A 15,833-nucleotide genomic window follows, 5' to 3' on the forward strand; every position below is an offset into this window, starting at 1 on the left:
CCAAAATTGTTGGTAATACATCAAAAGTAATTCAATTCAATTAATTGATGGGGGAAAGATTCCTTACCTGGATTCGCTTTCCCTTACTTGAAGTATTCGCAGCGGAAGTCTAGATCCACGTTCTCGTTCCACCACCAAAGATTTACCGGCGAGATTCCACAATCACTGGGAAAGGGAATAATATCCACAACCCAAATGCCGTGGATTAATGGAATCAAGATCAAAAACTAGGAAAGAAAAATTTCTAAGCCTGCGATTCTAAGAGAGAGGGAGAGAGAGATGGAGCCGCCGTTTCTCAGAGATTCGCTCGTGCGAATGAATCACTCCGTTACTTACTCACTAATGCGGTGGTTACCAAAATATATAACCCTATTTTGTAACCGCCCTAATAGTGAGTTTCCAATATTGCCCTTGGGCATTTAATTTATTAATCAAATTAATAAATTCCAACAGCTCCCACTTGCACAAGGGCAAGTGTTAATCTTTCAATGTGTCCCAGACACACTTGTATATCCCAGATATACACATTCAATCTCTCTGCTATGTATCCCAGATACATAGACCTCTTGTGTCCCAGACACACATGCATATCCCAGATATACATATATATTGATCTCTTCACTATGTATCCCAGATACATAGACCACCTGTGTCCCAGACACTAATATCCACAAGTCATACTGGCAAAATGGGTTGTGCGACCGGTGATATACCTACACGCGTGAGCCCCAAACTAGAAACCTTCCCAGAAGGCCAGAATGGCACATCACTCATAGAAACAAATCAAATAAGCATTAGTATAATACAGTGTCCTAGGTTTATTCAAACTCACCAGACTAAAGGTATCTCGATCCCTCTGAGAGATCACCTTCTTGTCCTTAAAATGTTCACTATCGTAACACATACGGTTGGCGCCCCAGCAAACACTTTTTAGGGTGCAGTTGAATCAAACCTTTCCTTTCGCCCCAGACCATCACTACACTTAGGATTGACTCCTTTCCCGGTAGTGCCCCTTTAGGTCGAACCTATCATGACCATAGGTAACACCCCAAAGTAGCCATGTCAACCCTTCGTTTCATGATGTCGTCGAAAGTCACTAAGAACACTAATGGACCATAAGGTCCAGTACTCACACAATGAGAGGAGCAGGGATCCATCCTCTCATTTCCAATGATCGCTAAGCACACATAGTATGATATATGTGCTATGGTGGAGCATTCTATATACAATAGAACGTATGTCCATCTCTGTCCGGAGGCACTCCTGATAGATCATCAGGGAAGACATCAACAAAGTCGCAGACAACTCTGACTTCATCGACTCTTTTCTCCACTATACCCTTGCCTTCAGATGAAGCATCATCCACTAGGGCATAGACTTGCATCAGTGCAGACAGCACCTTCTTACAAACCCTTCTCTTTTCACCCTGAAATTCAAAGACTGGACTTCCACAAATATGGAACTGAATCTTCTTTGAGGAACAAAGGAACACAGCTTTGTGGGCTGTCAACCAATCGATTCCCAAAATAACATCGAAGTCCTTCATGTCAAGAATCACAAAATTGGCTTCCAAGTTCTTCTCACCAACCAACACAGGACATTTAGATAACCCCTTATCTAGTTTCACAACAGGACCAGTAGGTGTACTAATCAATAAACAACTAGACAACTTCTCATGGATTAGGTTAGTCTTCTTGATGAATGCGAGATGACATGAACGAATGAGATGCACCCGTATCAAATAAGACAAATGCGAAATAGAAGCGACTAACAATGTACCTGTAATCACATCATGGCTTGGATCCTGCTCGCAGATCGGAAATACTGAAAACTCTACCGAGAGGGAGGAGCAGGAGCACTCTTCACCACCGGGGAGGGCTGGCTGGGCAGGCCGCTTCGGACGAGCACGAGCGAAATGACCAGCTTGCTTGCGGTAGAAGCAAACAGGATTGCTGGATCCAACGGGGTGGCTGCAACAGAGGGCTTACGAACAAAAGGCCTTGCACTTGCACTTGCACTTGCTGGTGGTCGGTTTCCGCCATCTGTTTAAACCGGCCGGGCTGCTTTGAAAACCCGTGTTCGACCTACACTCTTAGCCCGAAAGGTAGGAGTGGGGTAGGGTGTAGGTCTCACATAACGACGGTCATTGCGATCCACCAAACCAGAATTCCTTGATCGCCAAGGCTTTTGCACACGAGCACTTTCCTTCTCTGTTTCTTCCAACTTCTTCGAGTTCTCGCACCACTTGAGCATAGCTCACTATAGGCTGAACTCGTGAGGTAAGCTTTAATGGCAGGCGCAGTCCTTTGAAGAACTTCTTTGCTTTGGCGAGGTCTTCCTTCAAAGAATCTGGAGCAAAGAAATGAAGCTCCTCGAACTTCGTTGGTACTCCAACACGGACGGAGTTCCTTGAGTCGGAATCATAAACTCGGCTTCCTTCGCATCCTTCACCGCCTCGGGAAAGTAGTTCATACAAAAAGCCTCTTTGAATAACTCCCAAGTTACAACTCCCGCATGCAAACCTTCCAAAACAGGACGAGTGGAAATCCACCATGCATCGGCTTCTTGTTGCAACTTCGCTCAACAAACAAAATCTTCTCGAGCTTCCGAGCATTGCAGATGTCGGAAAGCCTTCTCCAACTCACGAAGCCACTTGTTAGGAAACAAGGGGTCCTTGGTAACTCCAGTAAAAGTGGGTACTTGCATCTTGAAGAAAACTCTCCATCAAAGTAGTATGAGGAGTTCCAGCTAAACCTCCCGCATTCAGGACTGCGGCATGAGGATTCACATTAGCACCAGCCCGGGTCTCATTATGCGAGTCATGAAACCCACCAACATCTGGTTGAACCGAGCCGCTTGCTCGTTGCATCATATTGCCCATAATATTGGCAATATCTCCGAAACTTCCAACATTCGGGGCACCGGGGATCTCATGAGTACCCCGATCAGCATTTGGTATCTCACCACCTCCATGAGGTACTTCACCACCTCCCCGAGGTACTTCACCACCTCCATGACCACTGGATTCACCACGCCCACTTCTCGGAGTAACCATTCTCGCAAAACCGAGAACATCAAAATACCGAATTTCGAAGATTCAACATAAACCACAAGTCCAAATGATTTGAAAACTTAAATCATGCTCAAATATATCCATATAGTCATCAAACAATATTCCATAAGGCAAAAATCACATTTTCCAAAAATTCAACAGCAAATGAGGTCACTTGTGACCATTGGTCGAGTGATTGGTCGAGTGACCCAGTCGACCAATCAGTCGACCAATGAAGACAGAATGCGAAAATTCGCATTATAAGCCTCATTTCCACATTCCAACCTCATTCAAACTTCTTCCAAAGGTGAGAGAGCTCTAGGGAAAATCTCCAAGAGTTCCCACAAGTGTTCTTGAGGTGATTTAGTGCTTCAACAACAACACCACAACACACCATCTTCACAAACAAGGTAAATCTCTCATTCTTCCTTCCATTATCATCTTCTCATGCTTGCATTTCAATAAAACCATGCTTTACTTGTATCCAATGCTAGAAATCATGCTTAGGAATGCTTAGAAACATATTCCCTAGGTTTTAAACACAATGACATGCATGGACAACAAGTTTTAACACATTTGGTGCTCATCTCGCAAAGTTTTATACCGAAATCGATATCTTTAGAAAAATTTCGTTTTCTCTCAAACCGCTTGAAATTTTCGCACGAGATCAAATGCTACATGCTCAAGATGACATTGTAGATAGGTCCATACAATTTGATTTAACCAATTTCAACTTTTCAAAAATCCAATTTTGACCTAAATTGCAAAATCCCCAAATTTCCTTCTTGCTGAATTTTTCGCTTTAATCCAAGTTTTCGATCGATTTTCATCAAAACAACTTCATAGACATGAAATTCCAAGTATTGCGCACATGCTAGTATGTTCAAATCAAATTTCCCCCAAATTTGAAATTTTCCGAAAAATTACGAAAATACCCTTTTGGCTCAAATCTTAAAATAGCGCTAATTGGAATTGTCTCTTGTCTCTTCCACAGATACACCATGCAGAGGGGAGGACGAGGAGGAGGTAGAGGCCGAGGTCGCATCGTAGGTGCTCTTAGGGGCAGAGGTCGGGTTCCTTTCGAGCCTAGAGAGGAGGTTAGGAGACCGGACATGTTTGACACACCTCGGGCCGAGTTTCGTACGAGGCCTACTTCAGCTATTGCAACATCGAGATGGGGCGTCTACTTCATTTACGCCAGCTCGGAGCCTTTAGGATCCGGCAGAGGTTCGACACTTTACGGTGGACTCATCTCTTCACCGAGGATTTGCCGGTATACCCGGAGCTAGTGAGGTTGTTCTTCAAGCAACCTTACTTACACGAGAGAGGAGGCTCGGGGCCGGGGGACATCCACTCGGACTTGTCCTCGGGAGCGGGGTCCACCGGACTCGGATTCGCTTCTCTACCCGGACAACGGCTGAGATCTTGTGGGTCCCTTACTATCCACAGCGGTGTGTGTGGATACCTGCAGGAGCAGATCCGGACAGCCATCCGATGCCGTACGAGCTTCGCGAGATATGCTCTACGCTATGGGATAGCCGTCGATGCTACACACCGTGGACTAGCGGACGGATGACGGGCTCTGCACGTATTATCGGTCGCATAGTCGGCCGAAACATCATGCCGAAAGCCGGACATCACCATCGGGTCACGGTGATGGAGGCCTTGGTCATCTACCGCATCTACATGGGCTTCGAGATCGATCTCTCCTACATCATTCAGCAGGTCATGCTTGGACTTAGTTCTGCGGCCTAGCATGCGGAACCTTTGCTATGGGAGGCTTCGACTTTGATCTTCGGGCATTTCGGGGTGAGTTTCGAGGATACACCGATGGACACTAGATCACGGGGATACCCCATTGGGACTCGGACCATTCGACGGATGAGACTACATCGGTTAGAGAGATCTCCTGGTCCGGAGGGTGAGGATGATGATGAATCGGAGGATGAGGATCAGGGATCGAGAGGATGGAGGAGAGGATATCGGTCCGATAGTGATGATCAGGCCGGAGATGATACTGAGATATGCGCGAGGCTGAGCCCGTGCATCACGAGTTTCCTTCATCACACTTCGAGGCAGGCGGCCCTTCACATGCGGTTCCGGAGACTTCGGATCTTAGTGCACAGATGAGATCGATGACTTCCATGCTAGAGAGGATGGAGGTCGACAGGAGCAGATGTACGAGAGGATGGAGTCACGACGGGATAGGATAGAGCATCGGGTGACTCATCACAGGATGGGGAATGCCGGTTGTTGTCTTTTGTGGTTAGGATCTCCTCGAACCTTGGGCTCGATACCAATCATCGCCCTCCCACCGCCGGTACCCTATCTCCGGCATACCCGAGAGTGTGATCCACAGCCCGAAGATCGGGTATCGAGTGATCAACCTCCCACATAAACAATAACATAATCATGAACAATCATAACAAGAGTGCGGAAGATAAATCATAGATCCAATAATGAAAGAATGAATCATAAACGAATCGGAATAATAGATATAATCGAGTATCGAACGGATAAGTAAAGTGAAGCAAAAATCCCACTTTACATCCAGCGGAAAAGTAGCTCTAAAGAATAAACTAGACAAAATCTAATCCCAGTAGCAAGTACATTGGGTAACTAAATTATTCTCCACTTTATAGACGACATCCTTGTATGTATAGATCTCATAAATAGCACAAGGACGCTTCCACTCGATGGTCGGACTAAGCATCGTACGGAGCATAACCACTCGCGGGATCTTCAGAGTAATTGTGGTAACCGCAATCACCTTCCTGGAGATATGTCTCTTCACCTTGCGCTTCTTCATAGGGACCGTCATAGTACTCGGTACTGCAGGATAGTCTAACAACATTGTACAATAAAGGAATGAGTTTCAAAGAAACCCGAGTAAAGGCGATTAAAATCCATAATAACATAAATGGCAGGATTCCGAACAAACATAAATGCAATATGATATGAGACAAACAATGAATGAATGAATCTAACTCTATGGATGCTGGTCTCTATTGGCAGACATGCTTTAAGTCATAGCACCGTACCTCTTTAGGAAAGTCCACTCACATCCTCAACCATTTAAGATATCTTGGATTCTCTCACGGATCATTTCACCGGTCTTGAGCAGCCGATTGGTAATGGGTCCTTCATCCCTTAGGACAAACCTTGGCAGGGGGTTAAGTCAACACACTCTCTCACAACCATTTGGTATAAGTACTGGCGCATGTCGGGGTAAAACCTAGCCAAATGCAAGTCTTCTACTTGGTTACATCAAGTCGGATCCAGATACTTCCATTCCTCGTCCACGACGATCCTTTCCAGTATCCTTCACACTAGAGTCAGCGTATCCTATGGCACCGACCAACTCGGACTACGGACTCATCAACCCTATTGATCATCCACATATGGTAAACGGGAAGCTCTCACGTCCTCTCACGGGTTGGTTACCGGTCTTAAGCGCCCGTGAGCCCAAGTCTAACCATATGCAACCCTACCAATAAATGGCCCCCACAATGTGATTCCTGTCCTCTCACGGGTTGGTTACCGGTCTTGAGCGCCCATGAATCCCCATTGCTACCACGGGTCGTTCGGTCTCAATACCCCTCCGATTAGGGTCGACATAACAGGACATCCTAGCCAAACACTACTAGACAATCCTAGATATGTCATCCAACGAGTTTAGGAAGGTGTCCAGAGGGCATCTCCGGGAAACATCCCATAATATTCCCGTAGTAGTCCAAGGACAGAAGTGTCGAAAGGACACCTCTCCTTTCCAAACCATACGTAAGCATACACATGCATCAATTCATATCATCACATATATGGTAACTACATATATGGAAAGAAATCAGTATTACAATCACTTGTATAACATTGGTAAGTAAATCATACATGAATCAATTCAATATGAATAAGTAATGCTACTGTAGTCAAAGTTATGCAACAAGTAGTATATCATTGCAAGAATCTAATTTAGGAAACATATTCATGATATTCAAATATAGAAACTAGATTCATGCTATCTATGTAATTAAGGAAATAACCATCCTTACCTTTTATAACTCGCAAAAGGATCCTAAGAAATCAAGTAAGATCTTGGCAAACTTGAGAAGAAGGTCCTAAACAAGTATATACAACATATTAGGAAAGATCCCTAACAGAAAATATATCAAAACATCCGAAGCAGACCAATTCAGGAGTTGCTTTGTACTCATTGGTCGAGTGGATTGGTCGAGTGGTCCGATCGACCAATCGATCGACCAATGCGGACGATAGCCTATAAAATCAGAGTTTTAAGATATGAAATCCGAATTTGGTGGTTCAAAAGGGTACTAATCAAGGGGTAGACTACATCAGTAGTATTCTAGCATATAGGGGACCTCAAAACACTAATCAAATCAAGATATCAAGATCCAAATTAGGAAACAAAAAGTTACCATAATTAACTCAAACATGGATCTTGATGAATTTGAAATAGAAAACAAGGACAAGAACTATAGGAGGATGGATCATTGCTTTTGGTAATGAAAACATGAAAACATACATAGATCTTCATGGAATAAGGCTTAGAAGCATAAATCTAAATAAGGAAATAAAACCTACCATATATGTAACTATCATGCATCATGAAGAACACATAGTAAGGTAGAAGAGAACAACTAGAATTCTATGGATTATGGATCATGGGAAGAAAACACAACCATTAACCACTAACATGATCAATGAAAGAAGATCCAAAGAGATCAGAATTCAGATTAGAAGATTAACAGAGATTAAATCATGGTTTGATCATGAATCCTTCAAAAGCTTGCAATGATCTTGGTTAAGATCATTGTTCTAGCCTTAAATCCTTTGGATGATCATGAGAACATGTTCAGAGATGTTTGCAACAGAGGATGCAGCATCTCTTCTACTGTCTCAACTCAAAAAGGAAAGAAAAACAAAGATGGAGGAGAAGAAGAGAGAGTAGACATACCTTTTGATGCAAAAAGAAGAGTTCCGACGAAGATCCGTCAAGAAAACACCAAGGATGCAAGAGAGATGACTTGCGAGAGGTCTTTGGTTCGTTCCGGAGGGTTTGGAGGCAGCAAATACGAAGTGGACTCGAGGTTGGGCTTAAATAGAGCAAGAATCAACCTAATTGCCAAAGACAGCACTCATTGGTCGAGTGGATTGGTCGTTGGCCCGATCGACCAATCGGTCGACCAATGCTTGTGACAAAGGCCAAAACAGGGAATTGAAGGTCCAGATCAAATCCAAACCTAAAGGGGTTTTGCACACAAGTCAAGTGACTTACCTAATAGGTAGAAATGCCTTCAAACCAAGATAGAGAGCACTCCAAGTCCATCAACTAATTAGATCTTCATCGGGGATTCAGTTTCCATAAATAGAACCTCATCATCAACTTTCATGGATTCAAAGCCGGACACCAAGTCCTCTCTTGGGATGGCCCAAAGCTGACTTCTTACTTTACTTCGGGTCATCGGACCTACAAACAACAAGGTTTCCGGGTCAAGGTTAGGGCTGGGTTTCACACTCAAAGCATTCAAATCCAAAGTCTTCTTCGGGTTCTTCCTACTAAGAGCATTAGCAACAACGTTTGCTTTCCCAGGGTGATACTGAATATCACAATCATAATCGGAGACTAGTTCCAACCATCTTCTTTGTCTCATGTTCAACTCCTTTTGGGTAAAGAAGTATTTCAAACTCTTATGATCCGTGAAAATGGCAATCTTCTCACCGTAGAGGTAATGTCTCCAAATCTTCAAAGCAAAGACAACGGCGGCAAGTTCTAGATCGTGAGTGGGGTAATTCCGCTCATAATCTTTCAATTGCCGAGAAGCATAGGCTACGACCTTGCCATGTTGCATCGAGACGCAACCCAATCCAATCTTTGACGCATCGGTATAAACTGTCATACCACCGGAACTATCAGGTATAGTCAAAACGTGGGCACTTGTCAATCTATCTTTCAACTCTTGGAAATTCTTCTCACAGACGTCAGACCAAACAAACTTTTCTTCTTTCCTGGTCAACTTAGTCATAGGAGCAGCCAACCGAGAAAAGTTCTCAATAAACCTTCTGTAGTAACCCGCCAATCCAAGAAAACTTCTTATTTCCGTTACTGACTTCGGTCTTTCCCAATCAGCCACAGCTTGAACCTTTTCGGGATCGACACGAATACCTTCGGCTGAAACTACATGACCAAGGAATACCACTCTCTTAAGCCCGAAATCACACTTGCTAAACTTAGCGAACAACTTCTTTTCTCGCAACCTTTGCAAAGTGAAACTTAGATGACTCGCATGCTCTTCCTCGCTCTTCGAATAGATCAAGATGCCATCAATGAAAACAATCACAAACTTATCAAGCACATCGTGAAATACTCGGTTCATGAGGTCCATGAACACCGCAGGAGCATTGGTCAATCCGAAGGGCATGACTCTAAACTCGTAGTGACCATACCGCGTTCGGAACGCCTGTCTTGAAGATATCACTAGACTTCACTTTCAATTGGTGATATCCAGGACCTTAAGTCAATCTTTGAGAACACAACTGCACCCTTCAACCGATCGAAGAGATCATCAATTCGGGCAGCGGGTATCTATTCTTGATAGTCAACTTATTCAACTCACGGTAGTCGATGCACAAGCGCATACTACCATCTTTCTTCTTGACAAACAAGACCGGAGCTCCCCAAGGTGACACACTAGGCTGTACGAAACCTCTATCAATGAGCTCATTCAACTGATTTTGCAACTCTTTCAACTCGGTAGGAGCCATCCTATACTGAGCTTTAGATACCGGAGCGGCACCGGGGACGAGATCAATAGAAAACTCGACATCCCCGTGTCTGGAGGCACTCCCGATAGATCATCGGGAAGACATCAACAAAGTCGCAGACAACTCGACTTCATCGACTCTTTTCTCCACTTTACCCTTGCCTTGAGATGAAGCATCATCCACTAGGGCATAGACTTGCATCGAGTGCGGACAACACCTTCTTACAAACCCTTCTCTTTTCACCACTGAAATTCTAAGACCGGACTTCCACAAATATGGAACTGAATCTTCTTTGAGGAACAAAGGAACACAGCTTTGTGGGCTGTTAACCAATCAATTCCCAAAATAACATCGAAGTCCTTCATATCAAGAATTACAAAATTGGCTTCCAAGTTCTTCTCACCAATCAACACAGGACATTTAGATAACCCCTTATCTAGTTTCACAACAGGACCAGTAGGTGTACTAATCAATAAACAACTAGACAACTTCTCGGGGATTAGGTTAGTCTTCTTGATGAATGCGAGATGACATGAACGAATGAGATGCACCCGTATCAAATAAGACAAATGCAAAAATAGAAGCAACTAACAATGTACCTGTAATCACTTCATGGCTTGGATCCTGCTCAGCACTGGAAATACTGAAAACTCTACCGGAGGGAGGAGCAGGAGCACTCTTCACCACGGAAGGCGCTTTGGGCGGTGTCGCTTCGGACAGGCACGAGAGAAATGACCAGCTTGCTTGCGGTAGAAGCAAACAGGATTCTTTGGGTCCAACGAGGGGTGGCTGCAACAGAGGGCTTCGAACAAAAGGCCTTGCACTTGCACTTGCACTTGCTGGTGGTCGGTTTCCGCCATACTGTCCTAAAGCTGGCCGGGCTGCTGAAAACCCGTGTTCGACCTACACTCTTAGCACGAAAGGTAGGAGTGGGGTAGGGTGTAGGTCTCACAAAACGACGGTCATTACGATCCACCAAACCAGAATTCCTTGATTGCCTGGGGCTTTTGCACACGAGCACTTTCCTTCTCTGTTTCTTCCAACTTCTTCGAGTTCTGCACCACTTGAGCATAGCTCACTATAGAGGTGCGTGCTGTGAGGTAAGCTTTAATGGCAGGCGCAGTCCTTTGAAGAACTTCTTTGCTTTGGCGAGGTCATCCTTCAAAGAATGCGGAGCAAAGAAATGAAGCTCCTCGAACTTCTGTTGGTACTCCAACACAGACAGAGATCCTTGAGTAAGAACCATGAACTCGGCTTCCTTCGCATCTTTCACCGCCTCGGGAAAGTAGTTCATACAAAAAGCCTCTTTAAACAACTCCCAAGTTACAACTCCTGCATGCAAACCTTCCAAGACAGGCCGAGTGGAGATCCACCATGCATCGGCTTCTTGTTGCAACTTCTGTCAAGCAAACGAGAATCTTCCGAGCTTCCGAGCATTGCAGATGTCGGAAAGCCTTCTCCAACTCACGAAGCCACTTGTTAGGGAACAAGGGGTCCTTGGTAACTCCGGTGAAAGTGGGTACTTGCATCTTCGGAAAACTCTCCATCGAGGCGAGTATGAGGAGTTCAGCTAAACCTCCCGCATTCAGGATCTGCGACATGAGGATTCACATTAGCACCAGCTCGGGTCTCATTATGCGAGTCATGAAACCCACCAACATCTGGTTGAAGCGAGCTGCTTGCTGGTCGCATCATATTGCCCATAATATTGGCAATATCTCGAAAACTTCCAACATTCGGGGCACCGGGTATCTCATGGGTACCCCGATCAACATTAGGTATCTCACCACCTCCATGAGGTATTTCACCACCTCCCGAGGTATTTCACCACCTCCTTGACCATTGGATTCACCACGCCCACTTCTCGGAGTAACCATTCTGCAAAACCGAGAACATCAAAATACCGAATTTCGAAGTTTCAACATAAACCACAAGTCCAAATGATTTGAAAACTTAAATCATGCTTAAATATATCCATATAGTCATCAAACAATAATCCATAAGGCAAAAATCACATTTTCCAAAAATTCAACAGCAAATGAGGTCTCTGTGACCATTGGTCGAGTGATTGGTCGACCGATTGCGACCGTCGACCAATGAGTCGACCAATGCAGACAGAATGCGAAAATTCGCATTATAAGCCTCACTTTCACAATCCAACCTCATTCTAACTTCTTCCAAAGGTGAGAGAGCTCTAGGGAAAGTCTCCAAGAGTTCTCACAAGTGTTCTTGAGGTGATTTGGTGCTTCAACAACAACACAACAACCCACAATCTTCACAAACAAGGTAAATCTCTCATTCTTTCTTCCATTTTCATCTTCTCATGCTTGCATTTCAATCAAAACCATGCTTTGCTTGTATCCAATGCTAGAAATCATGCATAGGAATGCTTAGAAACATATTCCCTAGGTTTTAAACACAATGCCATGCATAGACAACAAGTTTTAACATATTGGTGTTCATCTCGCAACGTTTTCATACCGAAATCGTTATCTTTAGAAAAATCTTGTTTTCTCTCAAACCGCTTGAAATTTTCGCACGAGATCAAATGCTACATGCTCAAGATGACATTGTAGATAGGTCCATACAATTTGATTTAACCAATTTCAACTTTTCAAAAATCCAATTTTGACCTAAATTGCAAAATCCCCAAATTTCCTTCTTGCTGAATTTTTCGCTTTAATCCAAGTTTTCGATCGATTTTCATCAAACAAACTTCATAGACATGAAATTCCAAGTATTGCGCACATGCTAGTATGTTCAAATCAAATTTCCCCCAAATTTGAAATTTTCCGAAAAATTACGAAAATACCCTTTTGGCTCAAATCTTAAAGTAGCACTAACTAGAATTGTCTCTTGTCTCTTTCACAGATACCCACTATGCAGAGGGGAGGGCGAGGACGAGGTAGAGGTCGTGGTCGCATTGTAGGTGCTCTTAGGGGCAGAGGTCGGGTTCCTTCGAGCCTAGACGGGAGGTTAGGAGACCGGACATGTTTGACACACCTCAAGCCGAGTTCTTGTATGAGGCCTACTTCGATTCTTGCAATATCGAGATGGGACGTCTACTTCACTTACGCTAGCTCGAGCCTTTAGGATTCGGCAGAGATTCGACACATTGCGGTGGACTCATCTCTTCACCGAGGATCTGCCGGTATACCCGGAGCTAGTGAGGTTGTTCTTCAACAACCTTACCTACACGAGAGGAGGCTCGAGGCCAAGGACATCCACTTAGACTTGTCCTCGGGAGCCGGGGTCTTCCGGACTCGGATTCGCTTCCCCACCGGGGGGGGGGGGGGGTGGTGGGGGGGGCCCCCCCCCCGGGGGGGGGGGGGGGGGGGGGGGGGGGGGGGGGGGCGGGGGGCGGGGGGGGGGGGGGGGGGGGGGGGGGGTGGGGGGGGGGGGGGGGGGGGGGGGGGGGGGGCGGGGGGGGGGGGGGGGGGGGGGGGGGGGGGGGGGGGGGGGGGGGGGGGGGGGGGGGGGGGGGGGGGGGGTGGGGGGGGGGGGGGGGGCGGGGGGGGGGGGGGCGGGGGGGGGTGCGGGGTGGGGGGGGGGGGGGGGGGGTGGGAGGCATGGGGAAGATCCATAGTTCGGGGACCACATAATCCACATCGACGATAATACAATCATGAACAGATAATAATCATAAACTAACAATGAATGATCATGGAATTCAGAAATAAGGAGTCGGACATAATCGAGTGCGGAAATAAATATCAAATCGGATAAATTAAGAAGGCGGTGGGAAGAATCCACTCCTTCACTAAACGGAAGTGAGGTCAAAATTTAGTTAAGTACACGTCTCAAGTTATAAAGGTAAGTTAAAATTATTACAATTCTTCTAAGTATATTGTCACAAAAGAAGGGGTAACTACTCATAAGTCTCCTCCATAATAAATATATCTTCTTCAAAGTTAAGGACCATGGAGACCCAACATGATTGCTCCCATACAACTCCGGGGCTAACCACGGTACGCCTGGTAATCTTCTTCGGTATGGTCACCGAAGTCTTCAACGTAGCCAGCCTCCGGATGGTAGTATGAGGTATCCGGGTCCGCCTCGGGGAGGGTGCCATCGGAGTAATCACCCGTAGAATAGCCTAACAAAATATTGCAACGAGAAAAGGAATGAGTTCAAAAGAACTCAGCAAGGAAGTTATCCCACCACACATAAACCACAAGATAATCATAAAATGATGCGAGATGATATGAGGCATATAATGCAATATGACTTTATTCTAAGTATGCTGGTCATCTATGGTAGACATGCTTTAAGTCATAGCACCATACTTCTTTAGATAGTCTCAGTCACTCATCACCGGGGGGAAATTGGGTCCTGCATCCCTCTCGGACAAATCCATGGTTGGGGGTTTCGGTCACCGCTCTCTCACATCACCGTTTGGTCTAAGTATTGGCACATGTCAGGGTATAGCCTAGCCCAATGCAAGTCATCTACTTAATCATATCATGCCAGTTCCAGATACTTCCATTCCTCCCCTCTCGGGATCCTTTCCGGTATCCTTCACACTAGAGTCACGGATATTACTCACCGGACTCATCAACCCTATTGGTCATCCACAAATGGTAAACGGGAAGCTCTCACGTCCCTCTCACGGATCATTTCACTGGTCTTGAGTGCCCGTGAGCTCAAGTCTAGCCATTTGTAACCCTACCAATAAATGGCCCCTTTCGGGTAACCGTAATGCAATTTATGTCCTCTCACGGAGTGGATACCGGTCTTGAGCGCCCACCACACTACTACCACGGGTTGTTCGGTCTCAATGCCCTTCCGAATCGGGTCTGATATGATAGGGACATCCTAGCCATACATCTAGACAAATCCTATGCATGTCATTCAATAACCCGGGAAAGCGTCAATGGACACCTTCGGAGAACACCCCATACTATTCCCTCCGATGTCCAAGGACAGAAGCACCAGTAGGGTACCCCTCAATCCCAAGTTATACTTAAGCAATCACATGCCCAAGTTCATCATATCAGTTCACAAGATACAACGTCATAATAAACATTCGATTCATGACATTGACATAAGTCATCATATATTGAAATTGATAAACATGATAAAACATTGAAGTAATATAATGTAAACACAAAGCTACTGTTAAAAGACATATGTAGCAAGTCTAACATGATAAGAATATGATATAGAAACTATATTTACTAGGTTAGGAATACCAAGTCAAGATTTCCATATCCTAGGTAATTACATCGATAACTATCCTTACCTTGAATCGGAGAAGAGAATGGTCCAAGATCACAAGCAGTGGCCCAAATAGTCTTAAAGTCCTAAACAAGCATATATGAAAGGTTAGAGAAGAAATAAGAACAATCAGAGATCAAACGAATCAGAACTGGGCAAAAGTTGCTGACAGCAACTTTATTGGTCGATACATTTGGTCGATAGTATCGACCAATAGTATCGACCAAATCAATTCCGGAGACAGCAAGCTGGCTTTTCGGATTCTTGCCCAGATTTGGTCTTCCGGGTCTCGGATTGACATGAAACTTGGAGGATAGTCTAAGCACAACATGGGGACACTAATTATCAAGAAACTTTCATAATCCAATGGTCCATTTGGAAATCCCCAAATTGGCATATTAAGGTTAAGAGTTGTAGATCATAGCATTGGCTATAACTCAATGCAAATTAGGGGAAAACATGGGGGATTAGGTAGGGAATCGTTTAGAAGTAACATGGAGCACATATGCAAGGTATAGATTAGGTAAATCACGAGCTTCATCTCAGTTTTGGTAAATAAAGCAAGTTGGTAAGCAATAAATCATGGAAATGTGTAGTCAATGATCATGAGGTGAATCAATCATAGTCATATCGGTGAAAACATCATTGTATGGGGTTTGGAAGGTTCATGGCAAGGTGTATGCAAAGTTGCAGCACCTTGACCATGGTCCCAACAGTAAAATAGAGAGAAGATGAGTGAGAAAGTGATTAGGAGAGAGAGTCATACCTTTAAAGTGGAACAAGA

This window comes from Hakea prostrata, chromosome 6 (assembly GCF_041222555.1).
Source record: "Hakea prostrata isolate BN-2017 chromosome 6, UWA_Hpros_2, whole genome shotgun sequence".
Taxonomy (NCBI): domain Eukaryota; kingdom Viridiplantae; phylum Streptophyta; class Magnoliopsida; order Proteales; family Proteaceae; genus Hakea; species Hakea prostrata.